This window comes from Sphaerodactylus townsendi, linkage group LG05, assembly GCF_021028975.2.
Source record: "Sphaerodactylus townsendi isolate TG3544 linkage group LG05, MPM_Stown_v2.3, whole genome shotgun sequence".
Classification (NCBI taxonomy): Eukaryota; Metazoa; Chordata; class Lepidosauria; order Squamata; family Sphaerodactylidae; genus Sphaerodactylus; species Sphaerodactylus townsendi.
The window spans coordinates 16,967,040-16,982,400 of record NC_059429.1 but is presented as its reverse complement, the minus strand read 5'-3'; the positions used below and the strand labels follow the sequence as shown (position 1 = coordinate 16,982,400).

At 44.8% G+C, this 15,361-nt stretch overlaps 1 protein-coding gene across 3 annotated transcripts in view; it reads right to left on the bottom strand.

Annotated features, from left to right (window-relative positions):
* RGSL1 (regulator of G protein signaling like 1) overlaps positions 1–15,361 on the bottom strand; it is a 93,798-nt gene that overhangs the window by 61,004 nt on the left and 17,433 nt on the right. For all 3 annotated transcript variants that reach the window (XM_048495796.1, XM_048495797.1, XM_048495798.1), the window contains exon 2: positions 7,980–8,037. The gene's annotated coding sequence lies outside the window, so the exon portion shown is untranslated. The remainder of the gene's footprint in view (positions 1–7,979; positions 8,038–15,361) is intronic.

The following is a 15,361-nucleotide window of genomic DNA, read 5'->3' as shown; positions in this document are numbered from 1 at the left end:
ATGTTAAAGAAAGTAAACCATTTTGTTTAAAATGTAGTTGTTGCAAACTCCTTCCAAGTTCTGCCCCACAGAACCCACAAGCTGAGGTTACACAAACACTTTTATATTTTCTTTTAGATATTTAGACCCCCAATGAAGACCCAAAGTGGTTTACAACATCAACCTTCCGCTATATGTAGTTTGGCTATAAGATCTGCAAACAAACAAAATAGAAATCTAATTTCTGAACTGGTGAAAGGAGATATTTTCCCATTCAGACATTTGATAGGACTGAGCTAATTGGTGTAGTGGTTAAGAGCATTGGTCTCTAATCCGTAGAAACGGGTTTGATTCCCCACTCCTCCACATGAGCAGCACACTCCGATCTGGTGAACTGGGTTTGTTTCTTTGGTACCCATGGTGCCTGCTTGGTAACCTTGGTCTACTCACAGTTCTCTCTGAATTATCTCAGCTACGCATATCTTGTAAAGTGTCTGTTGTGGGGAGAGGAAGGGAAAGGAGTTTGTAAACCACTTTGAGACCTTCCTCACAAGAGAGAAAGGCAAGGTATAAATCCAAACTCATCTTCTTCTGGATATATATCAGTATACACAGCTAGTTTCCCCTGATTGGGAATGTTTGCTTCCAGCCACAGGGACAAATCCTACCTGTGCAGTTTGTACATGCACAGATGCCAACATGTAGCACAGGCTTAAAGAAGAGGCATGGTCAGTATTCTCACTCCTCAGTGGGAGGTGGGGCCTGTGTAATCAGGCTCCCTTGCCATCAGGAGTTCAAACTGGGTATTAATTTCTCCTCTCCAACCATCACCTATGATTTAACAGGCCTTGCAGGTTTTTCGCAGCAATTCCAAAGCCTACAAAACCTGTTTGATCAAAAGAAACAGCATGGCTTGTGAACGCTGAGATAAACATTGCTCTACTACTTTCGAGCCTTTGAAAAAACGATTCTCTGCAACCAATGGCATGCTCAGTGAAGGGACAATGTTTTGTTCTCTCAGTGGAAGTTTTCTCCTCCTCAGCCACCACCACTGTCCTGCCACCACTGCCATGCTATGAAGGAGATCACTGATCAAACCCTCCTGGCCTGTTCCCATCTCCTCTCCCACTCTTCCCAGTTCCTCCTCTCTCTGTCCAGTCCAGTCCAGGAAAGAGAAGGGGGGGATGCTTCCCCCTTTCAGCTGCTGACAGAAAATTTTGCTTTCAGTGGCACCCACGGGACTGACAGACACGATACTTATCTGTCCCTGTTAGCGCAGACATGGCAATATGTAACGTTTAGTAAGGTCCTCAGCTTAACCTTCCTCACGGGTTTTGTTGTGAGGAGAAATTCAGGGAACCTCTGACCCCTGAACTCCTGGGACGAGGCAAGGGATTAAAAAAATAACCACGTATCAACTCACTAGCGTTGTTCATGCCGAGGTGTATGTCGTGTCCTTAGAAGAAAGACCTATGGAGAATTCTCTACTCTGTTGTGAGGTATCAGAATGATTGTTGTTCTGGAAGGCCGCACATTCTACTGGGCTAGTTTGGTTCCAAGGACACTGGCCCTTTCCATACAAACGTTTTGAAACGTTTTCAGGAAGGAAAATAAAACCTTCCACATCGGTATTATCCCTTAACGTTCAAAAAACATTTTATTTCCGGCCTGAAAATGTTTCATATGAAACCCCTTTTATAAAAACTAGGACAAAGAGGCTTAGAGACAGCTTCTACTCTAGAGCTGTGGCTATGCTGAACTCCATGGCTTCGTGTTGATATTGTTTGGGGCTGTGTAGGGATGGGTGGAGGAAGGGGAAAGTGAGGGTGGGGTATGAGTCTGAAATTGTGTGCATCGAGGAATGCTGCTGTAAATTTCATTGTGCGTGCACAATGACAATAAAATGCTTGTGCTTATGAAATGTTTGCAAAACATTTTCCCTTTCTGGGCGGCCAAATAGGCCATGTTTTATTTTTCCTGCTGCCTTTTCCACGCCTCTGTGCCATTTCCAAACTCCCCTCTCTGCACCATTTTATTGTGTTCCTGAGCTCATTCCATTCAGAAGAAGAGTTTCAATTTATACCCCCTTTCTCTCCTGTAGGAGGCTCAAAGGGGCTTACAAACTCCTTTCCCTCCCCCTCCAACAAACACCCTGTGAGGTGGGTGGGGCTGAGAGAGCTCCATAGAGCTGTGATTAGCCCAAGGTCACCCAGCTGGCAGAGTGCACAGGCTAATTTGAATTCCTCAGATAAGCCTCCACAGCCAGGGACGGAGCGAGGGGGAAGTGCGCCCAGTGCGCGCACGCGCCCTGCAACCCTCCAAGCCCCCGCCACGCCTCCACAGGGGCGTGCACCCAGTGCGTCATGCACCCCCCAGCCCCTCGGCGCTACGCCTCTGCCCACAACTCAAGTGGCAGAGCGAGTCACCTGCTCCTAACCACTATGCCACTACTGCTCCTGCCCTCACCTCTTTCTTTTTGTCAATTTTTTTTTACACAAATTGGTTAAATCTTCAAAGCATTCATTACACACAGCCACAGAATTAACTCTTCAAAGCATTGGTTCTTCAAATAGCCCAAAAAGAGAGAGAGAAAAAAACCCTGATGCTGGGAAAAAGGGGTACAGGGGTTCTCAACCTTCTTGAGATGGCAGGCAACTTTGAAATGTAGTGGGTGCAGCTACCTAATCGCTCCCACTAGCCATAAGATGGCTGCTGTAGTTACAATCCTTGAGCAGTGGTGGCAGCTGCTGCCAAAGCAATGTTTTAAAAAATCAGCACAATGAAATCTCCAATGGTTACTGAGAAGCCTTGCTAGGCAAAAGCCCCACGTGGCCAGGTCTGCTTTCTAAAAACATTTAGCAGTTGCCTGTAAAGGAAGGCTGTGAATCACCACAGGCCATGATTGCTGCTGGGGTGGGAAGGGGCAGAGTTTGCTTCCGGCCTCAGCAAGGGCAGAGGCGAGGGGGTGGCCATTGTTGTTAAGGGCAGTTGACGACCGTCAGAGTCTGCTGGCCATGTCAGAGGGGAGGAGGGAACCCAAGCCTTTAAAGGGTCAACCCCTTTCTTTGTTCCGGCCCTGTGCTTTGAGGGGGGGAGCTAGGGAGCTACCCCCTCCCAGGGGTGGCAGACAATGGCAAGAGGTGTCCGCTCTGCCGTGCAGGGCATCTGGGGAAGCATCTCTTGCCAGGAGCGTCCGCCTGGCAGAGCCCCCACGGTGGAGCAAAGCTCCAGTATGAGGCATCCGCCCACTGGAGCTCCACTGTGATGCCGAGATGATCCAATCAAGACCCATGCTGCACCTCACGCTTCTGTTTTTTCTATCAATAAATACGGCTATGGCCGATTGATTTATCCCAGCCAAAAGGAGTGCAGTGTGTTTTGTGATAGAGAACTCCCGCAACAAAGCTCCACCCTCAGGCAGCAAAGGTGACAGAGAACCCCATGGAACCTGCAGGCACCATGCTGGGGACCCCTGGGTTGGCAAGTTATGCTTAATGATGAAAAAATTCCATTAATAACTAGGAATGTTGATTCACTGAAAAGAAAAAATGGTCTTCCAATTTGACTCTGAAGGTCCAAGTTACAGGGGTGCTATTCTCTTGTCCACTAACCTTAAGAAATATGAACAAAATATTTGGGGGGGGGCCTCCCCACATACTCAATATGTGAGAGATATTTGATTAACCATTGATTTTTATGTTTGGAGGCTAACGTCATCTTGCTGCCTTCTAGCAAGAAAGTTAACGGCGCAGGGCACGATGTTTAAATTAAATGAACATTGTCTTTGCATACGAAGTATTACAAAAATATACATATTATTTCACTACTACTATATAGATTTCCAGATCCCACAGAACAATGTTATATTTTCTTACTGCTTACATACAAAGCTGCCAGGTTTTGTGTGGCAGCTATTGAGATAAGTTGCAGGACGGTCTGTGTTACTGAAATGGATTAATGATCTGATAGTTAATAGACTTTTGTTTACCAATTTCAATGCTCCCCTTTCCCTATTCCCCCTTTTATAGTTTTATATCCCTTTTAATAGTTTTTGTAAAGCTTTTGTTCCCATTGAATATTTGTGCTTTTACCCTATTGTTTTGTTTCCATAGTTTTTAAGTTTCCATTTTCTTCTTATTTTTGAAATATATATTTATAATTTTAAAACATTTCATCTTTGAGTCATGCACTGTGCAGTGGTTCAGAGTGATTGACTATAATCTGGAGAACCTGGGGGTCCTTTCTCCAGCATTGGCTGGGAGGCCTGGGTGAGTGGTGGCCGCCAGAGGCCCCCATGTGGGTTGGATGGGTTCATATTGGGCCACATGCCTGGGCTAGCAGTGTGGCCTGTCAAGGTAGCCTTCCTGGGCAAGGGCAGGCCGCACCACTACCCCATGGGGATGGCTGGCCACAGCAGGTGGCCTTCCCAGGCTAGGGCAGCGGCCAGGAGGCCTGGGTGGCCTCCAGCAGGGCTGCGGCTGCTGGAGGCCCCCATGGGGGGCTGCCTGCCAATCAGGGTGCACACCTCTGGGCTGGGGGCCTTCAGGGGAGGCTGCTCGCACCCGGCTGCTGCGGGGCTCTGAAAGCCCCCTCGTTCCCCCTCACCTGGGAGAGGGAAGGACGGGGCTTTTAGCACCTCAGAGCAGCCCACCGCTTTTAACAACTGGTTCACCTGAACTGGTGTGAACCGGCTGAATTCCACCACTGGGTATACCACAGAGTCTAGGAGAAACTTAAGTCCTTTCTTAGGCATCACCCCCAAATCCGCAAGCCTGAGGCAGCAACTCTAAACTAGATCCACCCAACACCTACTCAGAGGTGCAGAACATGCAGTCCAGGGGGCTTTAGGATCATGACTCCTCCCCCTTCTTTTTTTAAAACATTCAGCTTGATGAAGAGCTCTGGGAAAGTAAAAATCTAGCATATTTCTTTGAGTCATTTTGTTTAGAAGTCTGGGCCACCATGCAGTGACAGGCAATGGCAAACTACCTCTGACATCTCTTGTCTTGAAAACCCAACAAGGTGGTCTGTAACTTGACCGCACTGTGGAACAGCAAGTTAAATAAAAAACTCCATAGCTTTTACATTTTGCGATCTCGCATATATATATAAACCTTTATTAGGCATAGAATCCATATAACAGCCAACATTGTCCAAACAAGTATCCCATACATGAGAACCATCGCAGGTAATCATTTCAAAGTTTCTATAAGGAATCTAGCTACAAAAGTTAAAATCTCGGAGGCGGGATTGTTTAGTAGAAACGTAATCCTCCCCACAGCAGAGTATTCATTAAAGATTACAGGACAAAGAGCAAAAAGTCTGGTCCTAGATCCCTCGTATTTGGGGCAGTCGAGCAATATATGTTCCATGGTTTGAATCACTGTGATACAATGAGGACATTTCCGCTCTTGCAGGTCGATTTCTTCGGAACTCCTTCCTTGTAACATAGAGCAAGGCAAGGAATTACAATGAGCCCTTATGATTATCCATATATATATCTATGCTTGGGTTCTTGGAAGCAACCTACAACAATAATCTGCCACAGATTGATTTTAAATTTGATGGTAAAAAAGAGAGGGGAGCAATTGGTTTCTCGCCTTTGTCCTTAAGAAAGAACTTGAAACTCTTTGATCTAAAGCAGTCACCTTTTTAATTGGAAGAGAAGATTTCGCAGAAGCAGGCAGTATTTGCAAGGCTTCCTATGAAAATCCTATAGGAAAGTATTTCTCTTAGTTTCCACTGCCCACCACCACTTAGATCTGGCGAAGCTGGGGGAGTGATAAGATAGATGATACATCATCAGTATTCGAGTTAAAGCACAGGCGGATCTAAAACTTCAAGGTAACCAGCCAGGCTTTCAAGTAGCTGTGAGATGTTGCCCCGCTTTCCGACATGAGTGCGGTATATAGAATACAATGTGGCACTCCCAAATATTTTATATAGGAAAGCTGACTGAATCCTCTCAACTTTATGATTCCAAGCATTGATCCACAAGGGGATCCCATACAACAATTGAGGAATAACTTTCATATTGAAAACTTTCACTGCGGCAGGAATAAACCTGTTACCTTTTGTGAAAAAGAAATTCTCCACTCCCGCCACAGTAGCTCTACAAGCTTTCATAGCTAGGTCTCTATGTTTGGACCAATGGGCTTTGTGGTGAAAAACAACTCCCAAGTATTTACAGAACTTGACTTGTTCGACAGATGCACCATCGAGTATCCATCTGCTGGGTTTATCGGTGTTATATAGCTTTTACATATGGAATTTCTCAGTGGACCAATGTATATAAATGGAACCGGATCTTTCATTTCCTAGTGGCCAAAGGTAGCAGTCCCCTCACTTGGATGTAGTAGTCTGAGGCCCCTTCTGCACAGGCAAAATAATGCGTTTTCAAACCACTTTCACAACTGTTTGCAAGTGGATTTTGCTATTCCGCACAGCTTCAAAGAGCACTGAAAGCAGTTTGAAAGTGCATTATTCTGCATGTGCGGAAGGAGCCTGATATTGTCAGATCACAGAAGTTAACAGGGTCAGCCCTAATTAGTACTTAGATGGGAGACCACCAAGGAATACCAAGGTTGCTATGCAGAGGAAGAGTAATGGCAAACCACCTTTGGTAGTCTCTCGCCTTGGAAACCCTGCTGGGTCACTATAAGTTGGCTGAAACTTGATGGCACTTTACACACGCAAAAACAGCACTAATCTCTTCTAACACTAGGTGGCACAAGGAGATTTTTAAAAAATTCTGTACTAGATATGTTTTGGTGTGGAAAGGACAGCAGAAGACCTTCCTGACATGGCAAGATCTCGCTAACTGTTGCTTAACAACCTTGACTTTTGTGTTGCAACAATGTCCAATTACATCCACGCTGTGTCTGACGTACACGGGCAAAGCACAGAGCTGGTATCAGTGATTCCTTAATCCTGATTCTGGAGACAACTATTTTTCCCTTTGAAGTTTTAAACGGACACATTTCCATATCTCAGTTATCTAATGCTACTCCGGTGGATGGGATGCAAAGTATTCACTTGACTCTGAACATGGGTAATTCCAAAATGCTGCAAAAATGTACAGAATATTCAAATGCGATATGACTTAGATTAGGCTCAGAATGCATGATTGGCCCAAGGTCACCCAGCCTGGACTTGTTAGTTTTGGCCCCAATCCGACACGGTACAAGTGGGGATTCAAACCCAGGTCTTCCAGATAGTAGTCTGACACTCTTAGTCACTACACTGCACTGGCTCATCGAAATATTCTGATAAAAGAAATCACAAAGTCTATTCCAATCATGTAGCTTGTTCCTAGATTTAGACAACTGGGCACACTGATAAAATGAAATGCATAACATGGGAGTACTAGATAGATTATGGTAGAAATCATGCCTTCGGCTCTCAATTGCCACACCCGCAACTGCTTTGCATTACTTCACCTCTCACCCTCCCACTCTCTGACCACAAACCACTCAGCCAATCAGAGCAGGGGGAAGGTCAGGCGGTAGCCTGGACTTGTTAGTCTTGGCCCCAATCCCAGCTGTGTTTTGCCAGGGCATCGTATCACACCTGCAACTGGAAGTACAGACTGTCACTTTCTTCCACCCCATAGTCTCTTTGCCTTTTTGTGTGAGACACAATTGTCTCTCCACATTTACACCTTTCAGGATGCCTTTATATCAGTGTTTTCCAGACGCGTTTATCTGATCTAAACATGATGGTACATTTCTTTCTTACAGCCAGAGGGTTTACTTTTAGACTGAGTTTAGACAAGACATGAAACCCTGGTTTATTTTAACCATGACTAGCCTGTCAAAGTAGGATTCCGCTTGTAGATGCTCACTCAAATCTTAGTTTGTAACAACAAATGCTTGTGGTAACATTTCTGTGTTGTAGCTGAGAAGACTCATGTTAGGGAACATCGGAATTAAGTCAGGAGGATATCTGCGTTCACACAACACAAAACCAAAGTTAAGCCTCAGTGTGGTTAACCAACTTACCTTAAACCATGGTTTTTGTTCCTGGTTTGACAGATCCTGACTCAGTGTGCGAAATGGCCTGCATTCAGATAAATCACGGTTAGGCTCTTTACACACAGATGCTGTGCTCTACCATAGCTTCCCTATAGCAGCACTGTTTTCAGGCGCTCCCCCATGATGTCATCCTCTATTAATTCTGCATCTTTTCTATCTTGTGGTCATGAAACATTTTATAAAAGTGATTAATATTTTTCTTATGCACAAAAAATGTGGGCATTGTTCCCACTTATTTTGGCTACTCTGGTGACAGATGTAGAAATTAGAACGGTACTAGTTTCTATGGTGGGTGTTGTTCAAAGGGGACAATAGGCGATTCCCCACTGGCAGATTTCATCTAAGTTCGACCCGGTTCCTGTAAACTAGGTCGACTCCAGTCACTCCCCACAGCCGCTGTGTTCGACTCAGTTCTTCTGTAACTGAGCTCAAGAGGGCAGGATCGTCTTTGGTACCGGTTTTGCTCCTCGTTTCCCATTGGCTCCCGTTTTACGGCAGGAAATGTGAGCGGGCGTCCTTTTTTTACGTTTTCGTACGTCGCAGCTACGTAGCTATGGAGAATTTCCGCCGAAACGTAGTTGCATCAGTTCACTACCGACAACACAGAAAATAATAATAATAATAATAAAAAACATGAAAACAGTGCCCGGACAAGGCACGCTTTTTTCCTCCGAGACTCTCCCGCTCTGCACATACACAAACCACGGGCCTTTGGCTGGACGGGAGTTTCGTTGTCGTAGCAACGTAGCTTTGAATATGGTAGTTTAAAAAAGGCGCATTTTCCCCTTCGCAACCCCCCATTCTGCACATGCTCACAAACCAGTATCTGATTGGCTAAACGGGAGAGTTGCCTTCAAATCTATTTATCCCTTTTACTCGAATTTCCGCAATAACCGAGTCCAACTCCCCAGTTTCAGGGAAATAGGTTGCATTTCCATAACTGGAATCAGAAATTCCAGTTCTGGGGGGGACAAAACTGGGACAGAACAAGGACGAACTCAGTGGCAGTGGGGAGTTGCTGGGTCGAACCTAGTACTAAACTGAGTCGACTCTGCCAGTGGGGAATCGCCCAATATTCCCTGAGATATAGAGTTATTTCTTCCCTACTTTTTTCTCCATCCTTCTGAGATACCATGCAGAGTTGTTTATGTACCATAAAAAGCCAATGGTTGTGGGATTTCAGAGGTAATTTGAGAGGGGGAGGTTAAAAATAATTCATTTATGTATTAAAGTGTTGGACAGCACCCATTCTTAACACACAACCTTTTTAAGACATTTTGGGGATGTCTTTAAAAAAAGCGTCTGCTGGTTTTTTGTCCAGACAGCATGGATAAGCACTAGAGGAGTCAGCGGGTCCCCCCACCCTTTGCTGCTGCTTGAATCCTCCATGTCGCTCACCATTTGCTGAAGGTTTCCCACAGAGGTTTCCTCTGCTTGCATTGCACCCGCTCATTTTTCCTGCAAGTAAAGTACATGCACAAAGCTAGTTTTTCCTGGAGATCTCAGGAACTTGTTGTTTTTCCTTTTCTCCCAACAAAGAAGAGAAGAGTTTGGATTTATACCCCACTTTTCCCTCCTGTAAGGAGACTCAAGGTGGCTCACAAGCTCCTTTCCTTTCCTCTCCCCACAACAGACACCTTGTGAGGTCAGTGGGGCTGAGAGAGTTCCGAAGAACTGTGACTGGCCCAAGGTCACCCAACAGGAATGTAGGATGGCAGAAACACATCTGGTTCACCTCTGCCACTCCGGTCTTTAAGAAAGGATCTAGGGGGGACCCGGGAAATTACAGGCCAGTCAGTTTGACATCTGTTCCTGGTAAATTAGTAGAATCTGTCATTAAAGATAAAATTATAAAACATGTAGAAAAGCAAGACCTGCTGAGAAAGAGTCAGCATGGCTTTTGCAGAGGCAAATCCTGTCTTACAAACTTACTAGAGTTCTTTGAGGATGTAAACAGGCATGTGGATAAGGGGGAACCAGTGGACATTGTCTACTTGGATTTCCAAAAGGCTTTTGACAAAGTTCCTCACCAGAGACTATTGAGAAAACTCAGCAATGAAGGAATAAGAGGGGAAGTCCTCCTATGGATTAAAAACCGGTTGAGAAACAGGAAGCAAAGAGTGGGTGTAAATGGGAAAATTTCACAATGGAGAGATGTAGGGAGTGAAGTCCCCTATGGATCCGCAGATTGGGACCAGCGCGCTTTAACCTATTCATAAATGACCTTGGAAGCAGGGGTGGGTAGCGTAGTGGCTGTTTGCAGATGCTACCAAATTATGGTAGGGTGGTGAGAACCACAAAGGATTGCGAGGATTCCTGCCGGACTTTGGGAAATTAGGTGAGTGGGCTAAGAAATGGTAAATGCAGTTCAATGTAGCAAAATGCAAAGTGATGCACATAGGGGCAAAAAATCCAAACTTCACACAGATGCTACATAGGTCAGTGCTATCAGCTACAGACCAGGAAAGGGATTTAAGCGTCTTTAGTTGGAGAAGTTCCATGGGAATGCCACCTCAATGTATGGCAGCTGTGAAGAAGTCAAACTCTATGCTGGGGATAAGCGGGAAAGGAATTGCTAAGAAAACTGCAAAGGTTGTCATGCCTCTTATATAAAGCTGTGGTGCGACCGCATTCTTGGAGTACTGGTGTGTTCAAGGTCTCTGGTCGCCACATCTCAAAAAAGGATATTGAAGAGATAGAAAAAGTGCAGAGATAAGCTTATCGAGTAGGATTGAGGGACTGCAGCAATCTTCCTGATGAGGAAAGGCTGCAGCCAGCTAGGGACTCCCTTTTTTTTTTAGCTTGGAGAGGAGACGTCTGAGGGGGGATAAGGATTGAAGTCTATGTACCATGCATGGGGTAGAAAATGTTGACAGAGAGAAATTTTTCTCTCTTTCTCACAATACTAGATTCAGGGGGCATTCATTGAAAATGCTAGGGGGAAGAATTAGAACTAATAAAAGGAAACACTTCTTCACGCAACGTGTGATTGGTGTTTTGGAATTACGCTGCCACAGGAGGTGGTGATGGCCACTAACCCGTTGATAGCTTTAAAAGGGGCTTGGACAGATTTTTGGAGGAGAAGTCGATTTACGGCTACCAATCTTGATCCTCTTTGATCTTGAGATTGCAACGCCTTTACCGGTGTCCAGGTGCTCGTATTTCACAGAAGGCCGCCATTGCTTTCACATACATCCTACATGTGAACTCCCAAAGGCACCTGGTGGGCCACTGCGAGTAGCAGAGAGCTGGACTAGATGGACTCTGGTCTGATCCAGCTGGCTTGTTCTTATGTTCTTAAGGTTCTGGTATGTGGAGGAGGAAGAAGAAGAAGAAGAGTTTGGACTTATATCCCCCCTTTCTCTCCTGCAGGAGACTCAAAGGGCTTCTTTACAAACTCCCGCGTCTTCCCCCCTCACAACAAACACCCTGTGAGGTAGGTGGGGCTGAGAGAGCTCCGAGAAGCTGTGACTAGCCCAAGGTCACCCAGTTGGCGTATGTGGGAGTGTACAGGCTAATCTGAATTCCCCAGATAAGCCTCCACAGCTCAGGCGGCAGAGCTGGGAATCAAACCCGGTTCCTCCAGATTAGATACACAAGCTCTTAACCTCCTACGCCACTGCTGCTCCTTAATTAGGGGAATTAAAGGAGTGGGGAATCAAACCTGGTTCTCCAGATTAGAATCCACCTGCTCTTAACCATTATACCACGCTGGCTCTCTATGCCTTTGAAGCTACGCAGACTCGAAATCTGGCGATTTTTATATCAAGTCTGCATAGCTTCAAAGGTATGCCATTGAAAACAAACCAAAAAAAAGGGAAAGCAACACATTCCCAAGACTGCCAGGAAAAGCTAACTTTATTCATGTACATGACACACAGGGAAAGAGAGTGGGCATGATGCCAGCAGAGGAAACCTCCTTGGGAAACCTTCAGCAAATGGGTGGGCGGCAGGGAGAATCCTTGAAGTGGCAGCAAATGGCGAGCATCAGCTGTGAAGAAAACGAAAGTGGAAGGTTTAAACTCAGGCAGGAAAAGCAGATTGCTCTCGCACAGCATAGGGGAAGCGTCTTTAGGGGAAAAGATCATTAGTTTAGCATTTTCCAAAAAAACCAACGGGTTGAGAGCTGAAATAACATGTCCTGAAGGTGTCTTTGGGGGAAAGCTGCATGGAGTTACTTCCCAAGATGCTTCTTTTAATGTCCTCAGGGCATTTTAATTGTGCTGTGCAGAAAGAGCCAAAGTTACACCCTACAAAGTCCAATAACTCTGATTAGGATTTGTATTGTAGGTTTTCCCCCCTCTACTAAGGAAATGTCTCCAAAGTTTTTTTCGAACCATGGAACACTAAGCGTAATACAACAGCATCTCATGGGTAAGAGAGAAACAGACAATGGGGATTAAAATTGGTCCATCTGAGCCTCTAACAGCTTGCAATAACTTAGATGGGGAAGTGTCATTCGGGTGATAGAATAGAATAGAATAGAATCTTTATTGGCCAAGTGTGATTGGACACACAAGGAATTTGTCTCCGGTGCATATGCTCTCAGTGTACATAAAAGAAAATACATTTGTCAAGAATCATAAGGTACAGCACTTAATGATTGTCATATAGGTCTAGTAAGCAATCAGGAAACAATCAATAGTAATAAAAACATAAAATGTAAAATCATAAAATAAAATGAAATGTCAGCACAGGCTATAGTCATACAGTCATAATTGGGAGGAGATGGGTAATAGGAATGATGAAAAAAGTAGTGCAGTAATTATATAATAAATATATAATAAATAGTTTGATTACTATCGAGGGGAATTATTTGTTTAATAGAGTGATGGCATTCTGGGAAAACCGTTCTATGTTCAGTTGTCTTGCAAGAAAGTGCTCTGTACGCTTTAGAGGTAAGAGTTGAAACAGTTTATGTCCAGGATGCCAGGGGTCAGGCAACATTTTCACAGCCCTTGACCTCGGCATAAGCAGGTCCTCAATGGAAGGCAGGTTAGCAGCAATTGTTTTTTCTGTAGTTCTGATTATTCTGAAGTTCAGGCTCTATCTTGTTGGGTTGCAGAACCAAACTTCTCACATTGCAGTTATAGAGGCAGGATAACAGACTCAACGGTTCAGAACTGTATCAGCATTCTTTGGGCAGTTTGGATTTCCTGATACAGGTGTTAGAATTATCTTTGCTGCTTTTTAATGACATTTTGATATTAGGTGTCCATTTTAGGCTATCATGAGATATGATGGAGCCTAGAAATTTAAAGGTCTCTACTGTTGATACTGTGTTGTTCAGGCATTGTATGAGGAGGTAGGATGGGAGGGTTTCTCCCGAAATCTACCACCATTCTAATGCTCTTTAAGTGTGTTCAGTTCTAGATTGTTCCAGTGGTTATTGGTTGTTCAACCTCCCGCCTGTATGCGCGGTTTCATCGCTGTCTCAATGAGACCACCCAATGTTACCGGCTCCTACTAGTATTTTAACATGGATCATTTGAGATGCAGTCATTGTATACAGAGAGAAGAGAAGTGGTGAAAGTACACAGCCTTGGGGGGCCCCTGTGCTCATTTTACAGGTGTCTGATGTAATTTTTCCTAGCTTCACCTGCTGTTTCCTATCTGTTAGGAAGCTTGTGAAGCTTGGATTTAGAAACTTCAGGATTCAGTAAGCATCACAAGGAAGGGGGAAGAGTTCTCCTGTGATTTTCAATTGGTCTCCTACAAGTTGTTTTCTAGAAACACCACCCTCCAGATATTTATTATGTTCTTTATCATCCCTGCCAGCATCATGCTGGCAGGGGATGATGGGAACTGTAGTCCATAACATCTGGAAGGCCGCGAGTTTGACACCTGTGTTCTAGTTGAAATGGGATTCATTGCAGAAAATGTCCAAAATCCAGTGATAGATAAGATTGCCAACTCTGGATTATCGGGAAATTCTCAGAGACATGGGGAGAGTGAAATATGAGAAGGAAAGTGACCTCCAGTGGGATATAATGCTATACAATCTACTCTCCAAAGTAGTCATTCCCTTTGGGGGAACTGATCTCTGTAGTATAGAGATCGGTGGTAATTTTGAGAGCTCTTCGAGCCCTGCCTCAAGATTGGCAATCCTAATTAGGGGCAATGGAGGCATTCCAAATCTCACTCCCACCCTCTTTTTTTGTTTCCCATTTGGATTTATTCCTAATTTTAGAGATGGGGGAATAACAGCAAGGGACGTGGTTATGATAGGCCCTTTCCACACAAACCTTTTGAATGTTTTGAGGCAGAAAATAAAACATTTCTTCCATGAGGTTCTGCACTGTTTTTACCCCCAAACGTTTTATTTCCAGCCTCAAAACATTTTAAATGAATCCCCTTTTAAAATGTTCCTCTGATTGAAACGTTTTGAAAACGTCTTCCGTTGCTGTGCAATCTATAGACTATGGCTCCCATGCTTCTCTGTTTCCCTGGACTTCCTCTTTGGCATCATTTTCTGAGCTCACTCAGTTTGCCCCTCTCCTGTTTATTTGCTGCATTTATCTGTTTGTTCTTTTATTTGGGGGGGGGCAATCTTTGAAGCATCAGGTATACCAGGAGTAGAGAATGCACCACAAGACTGTGAAACATTGAAGCACTGATTCAACACAGAACTAAAAAAGGGGGGGGGATCACAGAATGGTTGCAAGGGTGGTTGAAAATGTTTTTGAAACGTTTTAGGGGATTCATGTGGAAAAGTCAATGGGAAGAATTCTGTCTCTTTTCTCTCCCCTGCAAATACCTGTCTTCAGTGGTGGGATCCAAAAATTTTAGTAACAGGTTCCCTCGCCAGCCCACCTCAGCAAAGGGGGCAGAGGCGTACCTAGGCAAATCTGAGCCCTGGGCAGCCACACCACCACAACCCCCAAAAATTTTTTTGCACCCGGTCATTTCTAAATCATCAGCACATTATAGAAAATGCCCCAGCTCACAAATCTGAACACAGCAATGGTGAAACACACAGGTTCTTGGATAGAGACTGGTGAGATAAAAGGTACGGAAGGCTGAGAATCAATGAATTGCAGTACCTGGAAGGGATTAACCCAGTTCAGGGAGTTGCATTATTAGTCGCAATTGCCATATGGAACCTTCACGTTCAAAGGCAGGATGCCTCTCAGGGAGGCGAGGGCGTGGAGATGGAAAAGCGGACCCAATTAGTAACCCCCTCTCGGCACACACAAATAATTAGTAACCCACTCTCGGGAACTGGTGAGAACCTGCTAGATCCCACCTCTGCCTGTCTTACTTTCTGTCTGAGTGCTGCAACGTCTGCACAAGTTTGGAGAGGACCGCATTTACCTTGAAACAAGCAATTACATCCCCAGTAGAAGTTT